This window comes from Carlito syrichta, unplaced genomic scaffold, assembly GCF_000164805.1.
Source record: "Carlito syrichta isolate Samal-C Ts95f unplaced genomic scaffold, Tarsius_syrichta-2.0.1 Scaffold308002, whole genome shotgun sequence".
NCBI classification, from domain to species: Eukaryota; Metazoa; Chordata; class Mammalia; order Primates; family Tarsiidae; genus Carlito; species Carlito syrichta.
In genome coordinates this window covers 12,464-32,870 of record NW_007252098.1, presented here as the reverse complement: position 1 = coordinate 32,870, position 20,407 = coordinate 12,464, and the positions used below count along the sequence as shown (strand labels likewise).

The window sequence follows — 20,407 nt, the reverse complement described above, 5'->3', positions numbered from 1 at the left end:
ACCTAAACATAAAACCTCAAACTATAAGAATCTTAGAAAACTCAGGAGACACCCTTATGGAAATTGGAACTGGCAACCAATTCCTTATCAGAACCCTAAATGCCTATACCTTAAGAAATAAGAGACAAGTGGGACCTCATCAAACTAATGAGCTTCTGCAAAGCAAAAGAAAACATCAGGAGAGCAGGGAGACAGCCCACAGAATGGGAAAAAATATTAGCTGTATATTTTGGATGGTAGTCAGACAAGGCTTCGGGCTGGGTTGCCGGCCCCTCACTCGTGGATGTCTCAGATCTCAGAAAGCAGAGGCAGCAGCTTCTTCACCACAGGGCGAACACCTGCTCCGAGTACACGGAGCTCAGTGTGCACAGGCTTGTCCTGTGGGCCTCTTGATGCTCTTGTAGGACAGCAAGGTCTTCACGAGGATGGGCTTCTTCGTGCACGTTGGGCCAGTGGGCAGAGAAGATATTGATGGTGATGAGCAGGGCATACTCGGCGTTGTCCAGTTGCAGCTGCCAAAAGGCCCATGAGAACTCGAAGATGGGGATGATGAAAGTCGTCCTTGCTATAGGTGAAGTACTTCAGGCAGGTGATACTCTCCATCTCATGGTCTCAGCAGCATGATCTCATTGGTGGACACCTCTAGGAGGCCAACGTGGTCCTCGTGGCCCTGTTGCAAGAAGCCAGGCACCTGCTTGGCGAAGTCCGCAATCTCCTGGACTGAAATGATTGCCAGCTTATTGGGCGAAGCGGTGCTGGTGGGCATCTCGCGACCGGGGGTCTGTGCCAAGGGGCGAGGATGTGACTTTGGGCTGGTCGGAGATAGAGTGCTTGTTACACTGCAGTTCATCTGCCACCAACTTCTGGATCATGAGTTCCTGAGCTTCATTAACTGGGCGCTCTCACCTCTCTGGAGACCTAGCCACCAGTCTCGGGTCCTCCTGGGTATGCCCCACGACCAGAGGCTTAGGAATGTGGGTTACAAATAAGGATTAACTACATAAACAGGTTGCATGTGGGTGAAGTTTGGGTTTCCAGCTGGCCCTTTAAGGAGCAAAAGTTATTTAGAAAATAACTTTTGTCTTTACCCATTCTCTGAGTTACTAAAATGGAAATAAATTAAATTAGATGTGATATTAAAAATTTACATACACAGTTTGTTTTAAACCTTATGTCTATACATGTGTGTTTCTTTCTCTCTCATGTTTATGAACATTCACATTATGCTCACATTCCATGTCTTAGATGAATTTTTTTTGTAAACTTAACAGGACTCTCTATTAGCTGGTCTTTAAAAGGACTTTAAGTCTGTACATGAAATCTACCAACTAAGATGATTTATTATTAAATTGTTTTCTAGTAATTTTCTATATAACAATTCAAAGACTTCTATATATACATGTTTTAAAATCTATGTAGGCTTAAATGTCTAGTATAATGTAGAATATAGAGTAGTTAATAAATAAATATATTAAAACTGAATAAGTGAATGATGAGCAATAAATACTGGTTTGAATTATATAGGACCTATGCATAAAAATTGGTTAGCACACCCATTTTCTCTACCTTTTCTAAGTTTCTCCCCCCAATATATATAAAAGTTGGATTTCCTGTACTCATCTAATTTTCTCCTATAAAGATTAAAATTGTCTAGTGAAGGAAATTAGAGTATCATTAAAATGTCATAATATAAATTCTGCATAGAAGGTAAGAGGAGGGAAAACGTAAGTCACGTTCTATTTTGACTGCCCACACCTGTGGAAAGGTGGCAACAAATATTCATTGAAAACTTCTGAACTCCAGATCCTGTGCTAATTAACTGCTTCAAATGCTTTACTCTCTTAATAACTCTATAATACATGTTACTGTACTCTTTGTACAAAAGCAAACATTTAAAGAATATGACTGAAGTTGAAAGTCATGAACCTTGAATCTGAGATCCTGTCTGTGGGACTGAAAAAGTCCAGGCTCATTTGGTTATCCCCCAATTTTTTATGTTTACATGCATGCTTGAGTCACCTAGAGATCTTTGTAAAATGTCAAAAAGAGTGGAGTGGAAAATACTGCTTTATCAATAAACTCCCAGGTGATACCAATGCTGCAAGTCTATAGAGCACACTAGGAACAGTAAAGCTATTACAACATATTGTAGGATATTTGAATTTATAAAATAATTGGAGGCAAATAGCATTTCTAGTTGAACCTAAAGAATAATTATGTAAAATATGCAAGGTAAATATATAAAATATATACAATTGTCATCTTTAAAAACTCAGAGATTTTCACAGAATTTCTGAACTTTATGAATCTGGTACTCAACTACTCTAGAAATCAGTTCTTAGTTACACACTTCAAGTTATGGATGTATATTCTCTTCTTTTTCTGGTATATCAGTAGAGACTGACATTTTTATTTTCATCATTAACTTAGTTAGAAATTCTTATTTGCAAAAGTAAAAGTAAAAAGGAATTTTTAAAAAAGGGCCAATATTATTTAAGTAATGATTATAATATGAACTAGAGGGGAAAAGCATGCATTCCCTTAAAAGAAATATTTCACCCTGGACTTCTTACAAGTTGCTGTTACATATTGCCTAGAGATCACTTTATGAGTAGAAAAGGTAGTATTTTTATATACAGTAATCCAAGAATCATTCTGATCCCTATTCCTTACAGCTAAATAAACTGCAAAGCATGCAGTCTTTGGTGTTCTGCCGGCAGGAGCATTGAGATAAGAATTCCCACTATGAACACTGTGTTATCCTTTTGCAACTATCTACTGATTAAACCTCAAAGGCCCTTTCAAACTGTCAGGGAAAGCATACACAAGGAGTTCTATGTGGATATGCGTGGCAGGAAAGGACGGGGAGTTCTTGAATTCTACATTTTGTGAGTACCTGACTTTCATCCTTAAAGCACCTTGTGTCCTAGCTTTTAGATGTAGCACAGGATTGTAGCTAGAAAGCTACAGTACATATCCTCGTAGTAATGCTGCTGATAATCAAGAAAACACCAGGTGCATGTTGTAACTAGAACTCAGGGGAAATTATTAGACTCCAGCATATGAGGCAGTTGAGGGTCAAGTCCAGGGCTAAGTAGGAGAGAGCTTCACGTTGATTAGCAAACAAACAACTTAAACCTATTGGGTCACAGGTGGCAGGAAGCTTATATTATCAGCAAAGGGAAAATGTGTATCACATGGGAAGCACTCAGAACTGGAGTGTGTAATAAACTGTTCCATCAGTTTGATAAGGGTGGGGCAAGTTAGAGATAACTTTAAAAATATACATAATTTAGATGCACAGATGATGAACAAGAGTGTCGATGGGTTTGGATACAAGTAATATCATTTAGAACCCTGGATCATCTTTTCTTTTCTTCTTCTTTCTTTCCTTCTTTCTTTCTTTTATTTTCTCCTTCCTTCTCCTTTTCTTTTTTCTTTCCCTTTCCTTCTTTTCCTCTCTTTCCTTCCTCTCCTCCTTTTCTTTTCTTTCTGTTTTAGAGAAGATGTGTTGTTACATTATTCAAGCTGAAATGCAGTGGCAGTCATAGCTCACTACAGCCCCAAACTCCTGGATCAAAGCAACCTCTTGATTCAGCATCCTGAGTAGCTTGGATTATAGGTGCAGGCCACTACACCTGGCTCTCTGGGGGAAATCTTAATTCCTTGTTGGAATAATAGTTTGTTGGGGTATCTGCTTGGTGTACAAATATTTGTCTTACAGCTCTTTTATATAAATATAATTCTTGATTTTTGAGGTTATCTCTGCTTGAAGATCCTGATGAGTCAGTTGTGATTTATAGTAAGGGGTTATGAGAAAGGAGAAAGAAGCTCTGTGCTAGCTGGGAAGCAATCTGACATTCTCTCACTAACAAGGCCCTAGTGGCCCCTGTGGTGGTACTCCATCTGCCTTAAAGCAGAGATACAGCTGTTTGGTCCTTTCCTACCCAAGAGCTTTTGAACACATATAAGATCATAATCATTGCAAGTCTTTTCTTTTCAATTTCTTAACAAATATTCTGCTCCATTGCTTATCATACATCATATCACCTGAATGCGAGTTGTCAGAGCAGAAGATGTGAACTCTTTTCATCATCCATAGGTACACTATATATTTTTAGGTAGGGAGAAAAATCACTTGTTATGAAAATTTTTATATGAAACTGTCCATATCCAAACACAAGTCATTTTGACAACATGGTCTTCCCATAACTCCCCTTCAGGTACATGTTAAGGTCTAGATTAGTTTTTTTCACTTAATTGCTACTGTCTCTTTACTCTCCACTGGCAGTAATTTTAGACTTACATGTAGGTAGACTTTAGATATGATCTTTTTTAGTAATGGCAAGTAGAGTTCAGAATGCTTGCCAACTCTGATCCTTTGGTTGTAACTTTCTAGAGTCCTAAACTGAGAAGATTTTGTAGCTATGTCTGAAGGTCAACTGAAACACACACACACACACACACACACACACACACACACACACACACAGGCTTGATCATTTAGTAATGTCTTCCATGGAGGAAGGTGGGAGAAGTGGCAGTACACACACTTGATCTTGATTAACTCTGTTATTTTATTACTGAAGAAATCTCAGATTAAACAATGCAAATAACTTGCCAGAAAGTAAGGGGGAAAAAATTAGAAGCTGTGTCTCCTTACTCCAATTTCTATATTCTTTCCATTACACATTCAAACAATACCTTTTACTGTTAATGTCTACATAGAAAATGAGCTAATAAAAACAAACTATTGGGCAGAGAATATGGAATCAACTCAAACATGCTTATTTCTTTTCCATTCACCCATTCACATTCTCAATGGAGACACATTATATTATTTGGAGAGTGTAATAATTACCAATATGATCTAGGGGTAAAAATTTGATAATGGAATTAAACAGAAATTTTTGGTAACATTTTGAAAGGTGGGAAGAAACACTAGCTTTTTAGCACCAGCGATTAATGACTCATTTAATGAGTAAAAACAGGTATCAATAGGAAAGAAGAATGGGGAAAAAAACCCCACACTGAACCAAATAGATAATGGTCCAAACTTCAGAACTGCCATGTAGATGTCTATAAAGCCCTAGCAAAAGTCAAGTATCTCTAGGCCTTGGGTTTCTCAACTGGAAAAATTCAAAGCAAAATAGTGCATGCCTTTTATAATTATTCTAAGAGTTTAAATGATGCATAATGACTGTAACTGATAAAAAATAGCTACTCAATAAATATTGACTTTTGCTATATAAAAGTTATATACAATTAAATAAAAAATAAAATTCCAATGATATGAATTTGGAGAACTACATTTTAAAAAATTTTCTTTATGCTGGGGCATTAACAACCACCCCTATATGCATTTAAAACGTTTCCAGAGTCATTACGGGAGCCTATTGTAGTCCTATCAGCAAATCTAGGATTTCTAGGAGTTGTTTCACCCAAGACCTACTAAATCAAAGTATCTGGGGGTAAACGTGTAGTTATATGCATTGTTAACACGCTATTATTGGGAGCCTCTCAACCCTCTTCCCCTCCTGAGTTTCAAATCAACTGTGAAATATGACAAAGAAGTCAACAGAATACATAGATTAGTTTTAAGATTGTAGTTGGAAGAGGTAGTTTGTCTCTGTGGGTAAGCCTGCTTTCTAATGCTGAGCCACAAAATTAGAAAAATATTCCCTCAGTCAGAGGCAATGCTAGACCAGGATCTCACCACAGGGCTGTAGACTCCTGAAATGGTAAAAGAGAGAATGTGAGCTCTCTAAGACCATAAGTCCCTCCAGGAAAATCAGAATCACTTGGACTAACACCCCACATTTCTACTTTTGAAATCATAAGTCAAGTAAACCTCTTTGCTTCCTGCAGAGAAGCAAAAGATAGGGATGTAGGCCAGGACTATCACCCTGATTTATACCCCTTACCCCTGATTTATACACATGAAAGAAAACCGTATCAGTGAGGGGAAAACATCCACCTCCTTACACCCATCCTGAGCAAATCTTATGCTCATACTTTTTATGTCCCACTGGTCTAGAGAGTCTACATTTCTGTTCAGTAACTCTCCAAAAAATGTCCCAGGCATAACCCTGACATAGACTACAGGGCATTGTATGCCTGAAATGTTTGCAGGGGCTGAATGCGCAAGCAAAAGTGGAGTCAATGCTGCTGCTGCTGCAGTTCTTTCCTGCAGTGAGAATCACATTACTATTATGTGTGATTTCCTTTTCTGTCACTGGGACATCTGTGTCTCTGTTCTACCCTTCTCCCAGAATTGTGAGAGGTTGTGGTGAACGAGGACATACCCTTGTCAGTTGAACATGTTTCTAAATACCAAGATTTTAAAGAATAAGAAAAAGTAGAAATAGAAAGAAAAAAATCAACATGTACAAAGAGTAATAGGTATGAGAAGAAGAAATCACTATTTATCAACACAAATGACACGGAAAAATCCAGATAATCTTTGCTCCTCTATCACTTAAAAGTTGTTATGGAAACATAATGGATTTGTAGATTTTTTTCTATTGCCATTACTGTTACTGTTATGAATTATAAATATGTTTGAAAGATGAAACCTAGATTTGGGAGAATAGAGTGTATTTATCGTCTGAAAAAGGCAAGGAAGCAAAGAAGCTTCATATGTCCTACTTCCAAACCCATCTCTTATGCTATCATTCTTTGAATATCACACAGCTATGAGTTATTTGAAATAAAATTTGGTTGAGTGCTTAGTTGCAAGAAGATATTTATAACATCACTAACTGATAAAGATGAACCTAGAATATGTAATAAATAATTCTAAAGTATACAGCAGAAAGATAGACCATCCTATAGATAAATAACCAAAGAGAACACATGAATAAATAATCAATTTACAAAGGTGAAAACTAAATGATAAATATATTAAGAACTGGTCAATCTCATTGACAAAGAAATAAATGGAAAAAAGATAAAACACCTGCTTGCATCTATGTGGTTGACAAAACAAAACAAAAACAAACTTGAATAACACCAAGTGCTGACAAACAAGTAGAGAAATAGGTATCCTCAATTACTGCTAATTGCCATGAGGACTGGTCCATCCCTGTTGAGGAGAAATTTAATAGTGAATTTAAGTTTAAAATGCCCAGTGTTTTGCCAATTCTCTTCTGAATTTTTCTACAGGGAAAACTACACAAATATTTTTCTGCAAGAAAATCTATACAAAAATGAAGTACCTTGCTGAACTACTATTGATGGTAGCAAATAATTGGAGACAATATAAGTGACCTTCTTTTGAGTAACAGAGAAGTAAAATATGGACTATTCCCAAAAAGAGAGAGTATACAGGAAAAACGAACTACCTATGCTGGGAAACGCGTACAGATTTCAAAAACATAATGCTGCAATGATAAAAGATGAGAAATGTGAAATTAGCAATGAAACAAAATTTATATACATTTAAAAATACAGATTATTACATTATATTTCTTTACAGAGACACCTAAAAAAAGTCCTGAACATAAGAGATGCAGGGGAAGAGAGACAGAGGAAGGAAGTTGCATCAATTGTTGATGGCAGTGTGCTAGGAATGTGAGGTACAATTGACATAGTTTTGTGTATCTGTGGTATACAAATACATAATTAATATTATATATAACATATAGAACTATAAATAAAATGGAGATTGACTACCAATTTCTAACAGCATTTTTTCAATTTTCCACTAAAATACCAACATGGGCAAATAAAAAGAAAAGAACAATACAGAAAACAAATTGCCAGAATATGGAATGAATTTCTACTAACTCTTAGACCAAAGAAGGTGAAATATGTCTATATTACTGGCCTGGTCATGTTTGGCTTTATGACACCTAACAGAAGTTCAGAAGGTGTTCTAATCTGCCTCCCTAGCCCTGGCTTCTAACTGAATGACCAAGATGTGTGTTAACCAGAAAACTGGACCGTTATCCTTTTATAACAAAGGACCTGATGATAAAGATGACCAGAAAGTAATTCTCAGATTCCACTTCCTACATCAAAGGTTATCAAGAAGTAGCCAAAATACATCATCAGTCAAGACTGTTTGCCACAGTATTATTTATAATAGTGGGTGTCTTAGTCCATTTGCACTGCCATGACACAATAACTAAGACTGGGTAATTTGTAAATAATAGAAATTTATTTCTCACAGTTCTAAAGATTGGAAAGTCTAAGATAAAGCTACAGCAGTTTCAGTGTCTGGAAGCAGGAAGCTGCTCTACCTTCTTCCAAGATGGTGCCTTGTTGCTACATCTTCCAGAGTGATCCAATGCTGTGTTCTCACATGGCAGAAAGTGAAAGGAAAAAAAGGGGTGGACTTCTCTTGTGAAGGCCTTTTTATAAGGGAACCTAATTCCATTCGTGAGAATGGAACCTCTGATTCAATCATGTCCCGAAGGCCACTGGGGGCTAAGTTTCAAGGTGATAGTTTCAAGGTGATTTTTTTAGGAAGGGACACATCATTCAAACCAAAGTAGTAGGAAAATGAAAATTATCTAAAAGCTCGATAATCAGTTGAGAAATGATAAAATAAATTATATCATTACCCTATGGTGGCATATAATACACTCCTTTTAATCATGTTTTTGAAGGGTACTAAGAACATAATATTCACAATGTCATGCGGAAAGGGCAGAAAAATGTTATATAGTATGATATTTTGTTTTCAAAATTAAATATATTCATATGTATGCTAAGGGAAAATATATCAAAATATTGATAATGGATTTATGAGGGATATTACAAATAGACATAGTTTCATTAGCCTTATTTACCCTTTTTTGTTTCTCTAACTTTTGATAATGAATAGCAGTTCTTTTTTGTTGTTGTTTACTATATAATCTATATTTCAGTATATAAAAATCCATAGCATGTAGACTGGGTATACAGTACCAGAATAGCAATTATTTTATAAATGATAAAAATAAAAGACAATATCACCTAATACTAACAACCTCATCTGTGCCAGACACTGTTCTAAGTCCTGTGCTTCATGTGTATAAAATATTTTCATCCTTGCTTAGATCTAGGAAATGGATACTATAATTATACCCATTTATATTCCGTTGGAGGTCCCTGAGACAGAATTTGGGCAAACGACTCAATGGCACTTTGACTCAGAAGTCTCACCACTAGATATATGTCCCCCCAGTTTCCTTATTCAACATTTGGAGATAAGGCTTAGTGAAACTTTGTGTTGTAAGAGCGTGGTTTCGTTGGGGCTGGGAAAGTCCAATGGAACCAGGTGAGAGAAATAAAGGAGGCAAGGAAAAGTAAGAGCTTGAAAAAGAAAACACTTTTTTTTTTTCAAACCGGTGCTTTCAGTACTAGAGTCAAGAAGCAAATACATGGATGTTTAAAGAAGAGAGCATAGTTTCATTTTGTTCTGTGTGCTTTGTCCAAGAAGACAGCATAAGAGGCAAAAGAGACATACATTAGCTCCACTATTAGCCAAACAAACATCTGCTGAATTGCATGCTTTGTTAGACACTGACATTAGTCATTGATGAAGGGAATACTCAGTGGAGATCCTACTTTGGAGAGACCACTGAATGTAAAACTCACCCTCGAGGCAAATGCAGACAGACAGGTCTTCATCTCCAGTGAGATCTTGGCACAGAGATGGACCAACGTGACTTTGCCTTCAGCCCAGTCAGCATGTAATAAGTCTCTGGTCAAGCTGTTGCTCTTTTCGTTTTGCTTCATTTATTTGCAATTTCCTGATGTGAAACTCCAGTAAATGTCAGGGTCTGAACAGTAAGGTGACACTAGATAAACTAACCAATCTAGGCAAAGTTTGCCTTTTACACTCAAGTAATGATCAGGTGTCATGGTTCAAATCTGTTATTTACTCCTTCAGCAGTTAGGTGTAACTGTAAAAATGTCTGTGATCACCATGTTTTTGATGACCTCACCCTTCAGGCTGTGGAAGAGTTATCCCATCATCTTTCTCCCTTCTTATTCAGTCCAGTGCTATTTGTTTCAAGCTCTGATGCTGGGCTCTTTTACTGCAACAAAAATCTGATTAAACTTTTAGATGCTTCATCGGGGCAGTAAGCTCTTGTCAACACTAACCTGTTGTGGTGCCCTTCAAAGTACTTTTTCTCCGGTGTTGTGGTGAACTGGGAGATCTTATTTAGCATTTATTAAATAGTAGGTAGCTAATTACTCAAAGTAGCTATTTACATATTGAATTTATTTTTCTTGGCATCTTTAATGTCTGATTAACATTTTCTTCCTACAGCTGGAAGATACTTACACAGAATAAAACATTCCCTTATTTAATCTCAAGTGGAATATACGATAAGTGTGATCATTTTAATTTGTGTCATTTATTAGCAGGAGAGAGGTATCGTACAGGTGGGATGCTCCATCACATGCCAATTAGCAGGTGGCTTAGAGGGCAAGAGGGAAAACTCTTTCACCGGGGGGATTATAGAAGTCACAGAAGGAGAAGATCAGCTATGGGAAAAACAGAGGAAATGACATTGAGATGTGTGGTTCTGGAGACTGGGGACAGAGCTTAAAGCAGTAATGATAATACTATATCGCCATCCTAAGAGAATACTTAAAATAGAAAGTCTGGCACCCTCAATGTGAAGATCACAATTTCTTTTTCTTAAGAAAAAAAAAAAAAAAAAAGAACCATAGAAATTTAGACTGAAAGCAGACTTTACTGATCTAATTAAAGGGCATTTTATATATGAGAAATAGAGAAGTCTCAGTCCAATGTAGTTCAAATTAGCAATGTGGACAGATGTAAAAAAAAACAAGCCTGCAGCCTCCTATTCCACTGAATGTTTTAGAAATCTCTATGGCAGAATTTCTTGCCTCTGGCATACTTTTCTCAGCTAGTCCTCTAATGGTCTACTTTGGGGTGTTTCACTGTACTGCACTTATAGCAGGGAGAAGTTCAAAGTATATTTTGAAAAGAGGATCATGGCAGGTTCACACATGGAACAAGAGAGCAAACAAAATAAGCAGCCCATGGATTCAAAATTTGTAAATATTGTGGTGGGAAAATTGTGTCAACCACAGAAAGAAGGAAAGGTAGGTTTTGCTAGGGAGCAGCAGTATAGTGCACTGTTATTCTCATTGACCTGTTGAGCTGCTTTTATTTGGTTCCTGGCAGCTGATAGTTGTATGTTGAAGTAATCTGTGTTAAGGTTGTCTATGAGTTTAGTTGATGGCCTACATAAATCATAGCTGTTTGGAGATAAGGCTTAGTGCAACTTTGTGTAGCACAATTGGAAGACTAAAATGTTGCAATCGCTCATCTTGGTATAAAATAAGTACTCAAGAAATATTTTTTGAATGAATGAATGCAGAGTGTTTTTATGATCATGTAGGTTGTGCTCCAGAGGCCCAGTCAGGGGACATAAATAGTAACTAAAGACCAGCTTCTCCTCTGCTTGACAGACAGGAACCTAGAAAAGTGGCTGCTCCCACTCTGCAAAAGGTGCTACTTTCTAATTGGTTCACCTCGGGTGATGTCTTTTTTTTTTTTTTCCTTCCATTTGCACTAGGGTACTATATACACTAGCTGCAGCCTTGAAGGAATGTATGAAACCTGCGATGAAGGGAGCAGGACCAACTGGGAGCTTCACATCCTGCTAAGTAGCCTTTCAAAGTCCTGCTGCTATGGTTGTAACTTTCAGAAACCAACCAATAAAGGACCCAGACATGTGTCTAGGAATTATTGATGTTTTCTTCCTGTACATGTGTTATTCCTCTTCTGTGAACTCAGAATGTTCTTAGAATGACAACATATCATTTAAAAATGTATATTTTCTTTTTTTCAGGTTCTCAAATAAATCTTTTACTATTACATATCTTTCAAGGCATACATGCAATATCTCTCTGTCCTTCACACATATAGGGAATTCAGCGAATATTTCTTAAACTAGATTGTAAAATCCTTGGAAACAAGAAGTATGTCATGTCTTTATATTTAATCCTCTTCAGTTTCCAGCAGTGTGCACAGATTCGATTTTGTTAATTACTTGGGGAAGTACACTGAACTGACTGAATCTAATATTGCTCTTAGAGGTTTTTTGAAGACGCCAAGCTTCTTTCTCAGTTTGGCGTGAGACTACTGGAATCCCTGCCCTGAATCTTTGCTCTACTGTGTTGCTCTCTTTGAATAACCCGTAACTTGGGCTTCTGGCTCCTGTTATTTTTAACTCCATCTTTAGACTTTGCATCTTGATTTACACATTTTTTTCATGTGACCCTCAACACTAAGGTCTGGTGCGAAGTTATCTTCTTCATCTGGATTCTGTTGTATTTGTAATGGTTTCACCTCCCTTCCATGTGTCTCTGAAGGACATTGCCCCAAATTCCCTGGATCTTCTTCCTACATGGAACCAGCCCCAGAAGATAGATTTCTGACAAGTTACCAACTGCACTAAGAGTGAGCAACTCATTTGCCTTTTTTCTGATTTATAGCATGAAAATTGTTGAGAGTGATCTCACCTTATTCCATTTATAAGACAACTACTTTTTCCTATATTGCATCAGCTGAAACTTCAATCTGTTCCCTGCTACCCAGGGTTAGAATCTTGGTATACATATTTCACAAAGTTACTGGCCCTTAGTCTAACAGAGTAATAACTTTAACAGATTAATTCTTGAAGTTTGGGACCTTGGGTTATATAAAATTAAACGAGTTCCCTGATGTTATCAGTTCTATAAATCCAACATTCTGTTGTATTTACATAAAATGAAGGTTCATTAAATTTTATCCTCCTTGTACTCTATCCTCAAAATGGTATTATAAATTTTCTTCTCCTGGAGTTCTTAATGATCCAAAATATATTCTTTAAGGCGATGCACTGACAGTGTTCTAACTGTAGAGTTTTTCACAAAAGATATAGCTGCTGCTTTTTGTAGATTTGTCTTGAAATCTGTGTATGTGAAATAATAAATATTAAATACTGAGATGTAATAGGTAAAAAAAAGTACTAATGTCTCTTTGTCTGCATGTTAGGGAGAGGCCTTGTTTAGGAAATATTCATGAAAAGGTAAATGATTGTTGACTTAAAAAAAGGCTAATAAGCTTTTAGAATGTCACATTAGAATCAGTAATAGCATTGAGATTTGATCCTAGTAGAGATAAAGTATGAGAATTAGATAATCTCCAGTATAGTCTTCTGAAGGGAAAAAATGAGGGAGAGGTAATTGATGAGAACCTATCAATAAAGAATCTGGGTGATTTTTAGTTCAATACTAATAATTGCTAGGCATCAGAGTGGGTCTCTGACAGATAGGAAAAAAGAATCTGCTAGAGATCTCACTGAAGAGTATATTTGAAACACAACTTCTCTCAAGAGGTATAGGATTCAGAAAGTGTCCCTAATTTCACTGGTTCATGAGAAAGGTGTCTTCATGAGAATAGACTGAAAAAATTTCAGGTTGCCAGTAAACTAGCCCATCATCTAAAAGTCTCCATGGCATAAAGAAGGTCCATAAGATGGTCCCTTGAAAGTCATTAGAACTTGAAATTGCAAGAAAATGTTTTTGCCTCAGAGACCTCTGAGAATTATTTTGGGAAGGAAGCGAAACACCTATTTATCTGCTTCTCTATCTAGCAACAAATATGGTATTCTAAATTTTATAATATGTTTCAGAATAAGTGAGGAATCACCAGCAAGAATAGAAAAGTATAAGCATTAGTTTTCCGGATATGCTCATGACAATTGGTTGGAAAGTGTGAGAGGCACAGGAGTAGATGGGTGACAATGTTGCTGTTGGTATGCTTGGGTCAAGACTCAAACATATAGGTGACTTTAGAAAGTTTCTTTCTTAAAAAAAAACAACCACACACACACACATAGAAAGCAATAAAACATCAACTTACTAGCAGCCATCTCCAGTTTGTCAGAGTCTCCACTACATGCTGTAACTTCCCATTTCTTCAGCACAAAATCCAGTCCCTCCTCCTCCATAAATCCTCTCCTAACTAATCTGTCCCAGTGTAAACTCATGGCGCCCAGGAGCAGGCTCTCCTCCAACACCTGTCTTCCTATCTTCTGTGTTTGGTTACTTTTCAATTAATTCAAATCTCATGAAATAAGCAGAATTTCTCAGTCTTTAATTCTCCACCATCAGCTCTGAGTCTGCCTTATAACAGTAAATGCTTGATAAATACCTTGATTGACAGACTGATAAAACAATATGTAATAAACACAGTGTGTGTTAGGCTGATTCACACATTGACACTATATTCTGGAATAGACTCAGCTAGTAAAATCAGGTCATTGTAGTCATCAACATTGTCTAGTTATCTACTTGTCTATTACTGATATTGTGCCAGACATTTGAGATCAGAGAGGCACCTGAAACATATTGTATATGTATTAAGTTTCCTAAATGTTCTGTAGTCTGATATCTCACCACATACATATTGGATTATAGAGCAAAAATGGATGCGTTCCTAGGATGGCCTGCTCTATGAATGTATATTGAATGAACAAATGCAGTAAAGAACAAAGGACAATGTAATGAATTAATAATCGATGACTCTATATCCCTTTAATCCTACTAATCCTACTAATCACGCCGTAGGTTGAACCTCATGCCAGACTTTGTTACCCAGGACAGGGAGTGAGAGGAATCTTGTCGGGAGATCTTAAATCCGTGGTCAGGCTTGTTCTCCTGTTGTTCATACATTGAACTGGTGGCCCTGTTTACTAGCAAATTAGTCCCTGTGTAGCATTCTTATGACAAAGCCACTGTTCAATGCTATACCCCAAACTGAATTTCTTGTCTCAAACTTCAGGCTCCTCTTGAGTGAATCTCTAATTCCTGATGCTATACTTCCTAGTACCATGTTAGCCCAGTTAAGAGGATTAAGTTTGATTCTAATGTCATTGGTAAGTCATTGAAGTGTTTTAAATTTAAATGTGCTCAGCCTTCAGTCAAAGCTCTTTGTTATTTGGTTAAATTCCCAACTCTTCAGCATGGCACGACAGATCACCCAGCATCCAAACAGTGCCAAACTCTCCTGTTTCTCTTCATGACACTCTTCCCAGGGGTCTCTAGAATTTGTCATGTTGCTTCACCATTGGCCTCTCCAATTTAGGACAGTCTTGTATCTTCTCTCCCCCTGGTTAACTTCTACATAGTCTTTAGATTTCTTTTTAGATATTACTTCCTCTGACAAACTTCATGTAGTAAACTCCCTGGTATATTCCTGGTATATCGCATATTTGTCCCATCAAAGCGTAATGTCAGACCAGTTCTGAATGCCTTGTTATATTTTTATTTTCCCTGTTAGATGCTATGTTTCATGAGGGCTGAGACCACAACAGTCTTCTACATAATTTTATCATTAATGATTAATATATTTTTATTTCAAATAAACATACGGATGGATGAATATCAATCTCTTTCCCCCTTTGAGTTCCTTTGATTATATTTTGGATTTCTGAGATATCACACATGCCAAGAACCCAAGGAAAGTTTTCTCTTACTTAATAGAAAATATATTTTCTAGAAATGTGCTCAGTAAAGTCATTTCTTCCAAAACTAAATTAAGTTACATAAAATAAATGGTCATTTGACAGGTTGACATAGCATGGTGATTCCCATCAAAGCACAGGTGTCATCTTGTTTGCCTGTTTTCTCAATATGTGAGAAGCACTCAGAGAACCCGGTTGGTCAAATGACAAAGAATCTTCTGGCCTAAGGAAGATGTTTCATCAATTGGAGAGCTCTAACTCTTTAATTAAACAAAAATAAACCTCTGATTTGTAAATTTGGGACTTTGCAAAATGGATTTTTATGAGGAGCTTACTGATGACTTAGGAAAGTCTTATTAAATAGATTGACATAATGATGAAGGTGGAAAGGTTGAAGATAAAACACATGTGATGGTCAGGCAGAGACACAATAGCCTCTTTGAGTCTCCTAAAATCACAGCAGAGAGTAGATGCTCAGACTGGTTGAAACAGTGATGAGTCTTCCCAAATTTTTGTTTGGTTTTTGGGACCCATGTTCTTAAGTATTCACAGTGTGCCAGGGCTGTTGCCTACATGGAAAGGGGAGAGGGTTCTAAAATGAAAGAGAGTTGGAGCTTGACTCATTAGATGGCTGGCATGCTTTAATTTCAGAAGACCTGCCCTTGTAACAGAGGCAGAGCAATGCTGTTTGGAACAGGCTGCTGTAACCTGCAACAGATGCTGCTCTGCATATGGCTGCCTTCTCAACTTTCAAAAAAACAGATTACTAAAACTTACCTGTCCTTCCTCACCCAGTGTGTGCAGCACACATAAGCCATTGAAAGGAAAACAGAATGTCCTGAAAAGGAAATAAATTGGTGCTTTATTTTGGGGGATTTTTTGTAGCTGTCACCTTCAGGATGTTAGAAACACCATGTTTTCCAAACACATCTCACTTTGAAATGTACACCTTGACCATGCTGAGGCCCTTAGGGCTACAGCTTTTCTTTTTGACTTGTCATTTTGTTTTGCCATTACATGAAGTGTGAACTTAGGAGCATGGCTGTCTGAGACATGGGGATAAAAGGCAGCTTTTGAGTCATTAAATTGGCTGAAAGCCAGTTTCTTTCTTCTCCTTCACAGTGGTTCTGAACTTAACTCATGCTGCCATCTCCTAAGGTGAAAAGGAGAAGCTGTCCCTTTCAAGGACCACAACTCCAGGGCCCATTTGCCTTACCATCTGACAGCTCTGCCCACTCTGTACACCCTTTATACTTTTGTTCTCATGAATAATTCAAGTTCACAAAATGTGAGGGAAATTCAGGATTCCATCTGTATACAATTGAAGCAAATTGAACATAGTAACTCGTGTCACCCGGTACTTCTAGTTTAGTTTAAAGTATTAAATTTGTTCTTTCTATTTTCAGTCCTTTTAGTCTCTAGACACTTCACTTAGATTCCATTTACTGCAGGCAAAGATCTGATCAGTTTAGTGTACTTTCTTTGCCTCTCTTCTCTGAGATTGAATTACCTTTCTTCCCACTTTGAAGGAATGAAATAACTTCCAACTTGGGTATAAGAAAGTTTGGGAGTCTCTAAGACCATGCTTTTCTAACACTAACTACAAGTTAGAGGGTTTCCCCAAGATCACTGTCACTTCTGGTATTTTTGCATGATCATGGGTTGTCGAGACCATCTTCAGGTTCAATAATTTGCTAGATGGATTCAGAGAACTCACTGAAAACTAAGAACTGTCAAACTCGTGATTAGGGTTTATTACAACAGAAGGATACATTATAATCAGCCAAGGGAAGAGAGGGTCATAGGGAAGGCTCTAGAAGAGTTGCAAGCTTGGCGCTTCCAGTTGTCCTCTCTCGGTGGAGTAGTGTGGACAGCACTTATTTGTCCCAGCAATGACATGGAATGATATACACAGAATATTGACAACCAGTGAAACATATTCCCTCCTTGGTATCTGGAGTTTTAATGGGGTTCTGTCTTGAAGACAATGGTTGACCACCAGTGTGACTGACATTAGTCTCCAGTCCCTCCAAAGGTTAAGTTGACATTGTGTGGCATGAAGCCCCTTCACCATAAATTACAAATTTAGTATAGACTCTCTGGTGTGGTCCAAGGTACCCAGGTAAACAAAAATATTCTTATAAGACAGAACATTCCAATGTCTAAGAGATTTGCTCCTAGGAGGCAAACCTATATTTGTGCAAGATTAATCCTTTACTACAAAGATGCTTTACGTCATTTGTTGAAAATGGCTAGTTTTCTAGTCACTTCTTTTCTTTTCCTTCAGTCCTTTTTTTCCTAGCCTCTATTATGAAATAATGATTTTGATGTTCCTCAGTTGTTAGTTTTGTAAAATTTTTTTTAAAACAGCATAAGCTTTGTTAGTTTGAGATAAATGAGGATTTGGGGTCTCCTTCTTGACAACCCTGCTATTGGGTGGTATGTTTGAAAAGACAAATCTCAAACTGAATCCTCACACATACAAACTCTTATTAGCAGATAGGCAAGAATTTCGTTTTTAGGGTTTTTTTGTTTTTTGTTGTAAACTGGCAAAACCTTTTTAAAATTTGATAATATCTAGACTGTAGGTTATAAGCTTCCTTTAATCCTAGTACTCAGTCCAACAAAGGCAGAGGAGCCATATGATATTCTGTCAATCTTGAATTCATTTCACCAGTGAAAACCATTCTTTTGTGCTAATTATAAAACCCTTCAGTGGTGGTGGGAAATCCATCAAGAGAGCTGTTGGTTTCTTTTACTGTGCAAATGTTTTTTCAGTTTGATAAGGCCCCATTTGTCTATCCTAGCTCATGGCTTTCCCTTTGGGGAACTTGATCAAGAATTTGTTGCCTACTATGATGTGCATAAGGGTGTTTCCTACATTTTCTTCTAGGATTCTTATAGTTTGAGAGTTAACATTTAAGTCTTTGATCCATTTAGAGTTGATTTTTTATGTGGTGATGGACAAAGGTCCTGTTCCATTCTTCAGTATGTTTTCCCAACACCATTTGCTAAATATAGTCTTCTTTCCCAGTACTTGTTATTGGTGGTTTTGATGAAGATGAGTTGGTTGAGAGTCTGTGTTTTTGTTTCCAGAATCTTTGTCCCATGCCATTAGTCTATTGTCTATTGGAGTACTAATACCAGGCCACTTTGGCTATTGTAGCTTTGAAATAAAGTTTAAAGTCTAAAAGTGCAATACCTCCCACTTTGTTCCTTTTGCTGAGGATTGTTTTGGCTATTTGTGCTCTTTTTTGTTTCCATATGAATTTCTTTATTGTTGTTTTCAGGTCTGAAAAAGATGATGTTGGTAATCTGTTGGGTATTGCATTGAATCTATAGATTGCCTTGGAAAGGATGAACATCTTGCCAATATTGTCAATTCATGAGTATGGAATGTTTTTCCATTTGTTTGTGTCATTCTTGATTTTTGTAAGCAGAGTTTTGTATTTCTCAATGTAAAAGTCTTTTATTTCTCTGGTTAAGTGGATGCCAAAGTATTTATTTTTCTTTTCTTTTCTTTCTTTCTTTTTTTTTTTTTTTGGTGGCTATTGTGAATGAGATTGTGCTTTTATTGCTTCTCCACCTGTTTGTTGCGGATGTATAGAAATGCAATTGTCTTTTGCATGTTGCTTTTGTATCCTGAGACTTTACCAAAGTCATTTATCAGTGCGAGGTAGCTTTTGGCAGATTCCCTAGGTATAGAATCATATCGTCTACAAAGAGAAATAGCTTAACTTTCTCTTTTTCTATTTGGTTACCCCTGATTTCCTTCTCTTGCCTAATTGTTCTAGCGAGGACTTCCAGCACTATTTTGAACAAGAGGAGTGAAAGTGGGTATCATTTTCTTGTCCCCGTTGTTAGAGTGCTTTGAGCATCTTCTAGTTGAGCAAAATGTTGGTTTTGGATTTATCATAGATGGCTCTTACTGTTTTGAGGTGTGTTCCTTCTCCTAGGTAGTCAAGGGTTTTATCAAGAAGGGATGCTGAATTTTGTCAAATGTTTTTTCTGCATCTAATGATAAAATCATGTGGTTCTTAGTAATGTGCTGAATTATGTTTATGGTCTTGGGAATGTTGAACCAGCCCTGCATCCCAGAAATGGAGCCCACCTGGCCATGCTGGACGATCCTTGAGATCTGTTGTTGGATCTAATTTACTAGAATCTTGCTGAAAATTTTTGTGTGTATGTTCATCAAGGAGATTACCCTGTAATTCTATTTCCTTGTTGGTCTTTGTCAAGTTTGGGTATTAGGATGATAGCACCTTCATAAAATGAGCGGGGGAGAAGTCCATCATTCTAGATTGCCTGGAATGCTTTCAATAAGATTTGTATCAGCTTCTCCTGGTATGTCTTGTAGAATTCAGCTGGGAAGTCATCTGGTCTGGGGCTTATTTTGGTGGAGAGATTTCCTATGAAAGAGTTAATTTCCTGGATTGTTATTGGTCTTTTATTGGTCTGTTAGTTTATTGGCCTTCTGTGTCTCTTTCAATTTCTTCTTATTTCAACCTTAGGAGGTTGCATGATGTCAGAAAGTCCTCCATTACCTTTAGGTTTTCTAGCTTATTTGAATACAGGTATACATAGTAATCTCTGATAATCTTTTAAATTTCTCAGCATCAGTTGTGACTTCACATATGAGTTTCTAATTGTGTTTATTTGGACATTCTTTCTCCTGTCTCTCTCTCTCTCTCTCTCTCTCTCTCACTCATTCTCTCTCTCTCTCTTTTTCTCAATTCAGTCAGGGGGTCTGTCAATCTTATCTATTTTTTCAAAGAACCAGCTTTTTGTCTTGTTGATCCTTTCTATGATGTTTTTTCTTCTGTATCCTGCAACTGTGATTTTATCTTAGTGATCTAGATTCTTCTGCTGAAGTTAGGATTTCAACAATCTTGTCTTCCAGCTCCTTGAAGTGTAACATTAGA

General features: G+C 37.1%; 1 pseudogene; it reads right to left on the bottom strand.

Annotated features, from left to right (window-relative positions):
- Positions 1-273: 273 nt before the first annotated feature.
- On the bottom strand, positions 274-14,006 carry LOC110596248 (annotated as a pseudogene).
- Positions 14,007-20,407: the final 6,401 nt, after the last annotated feature.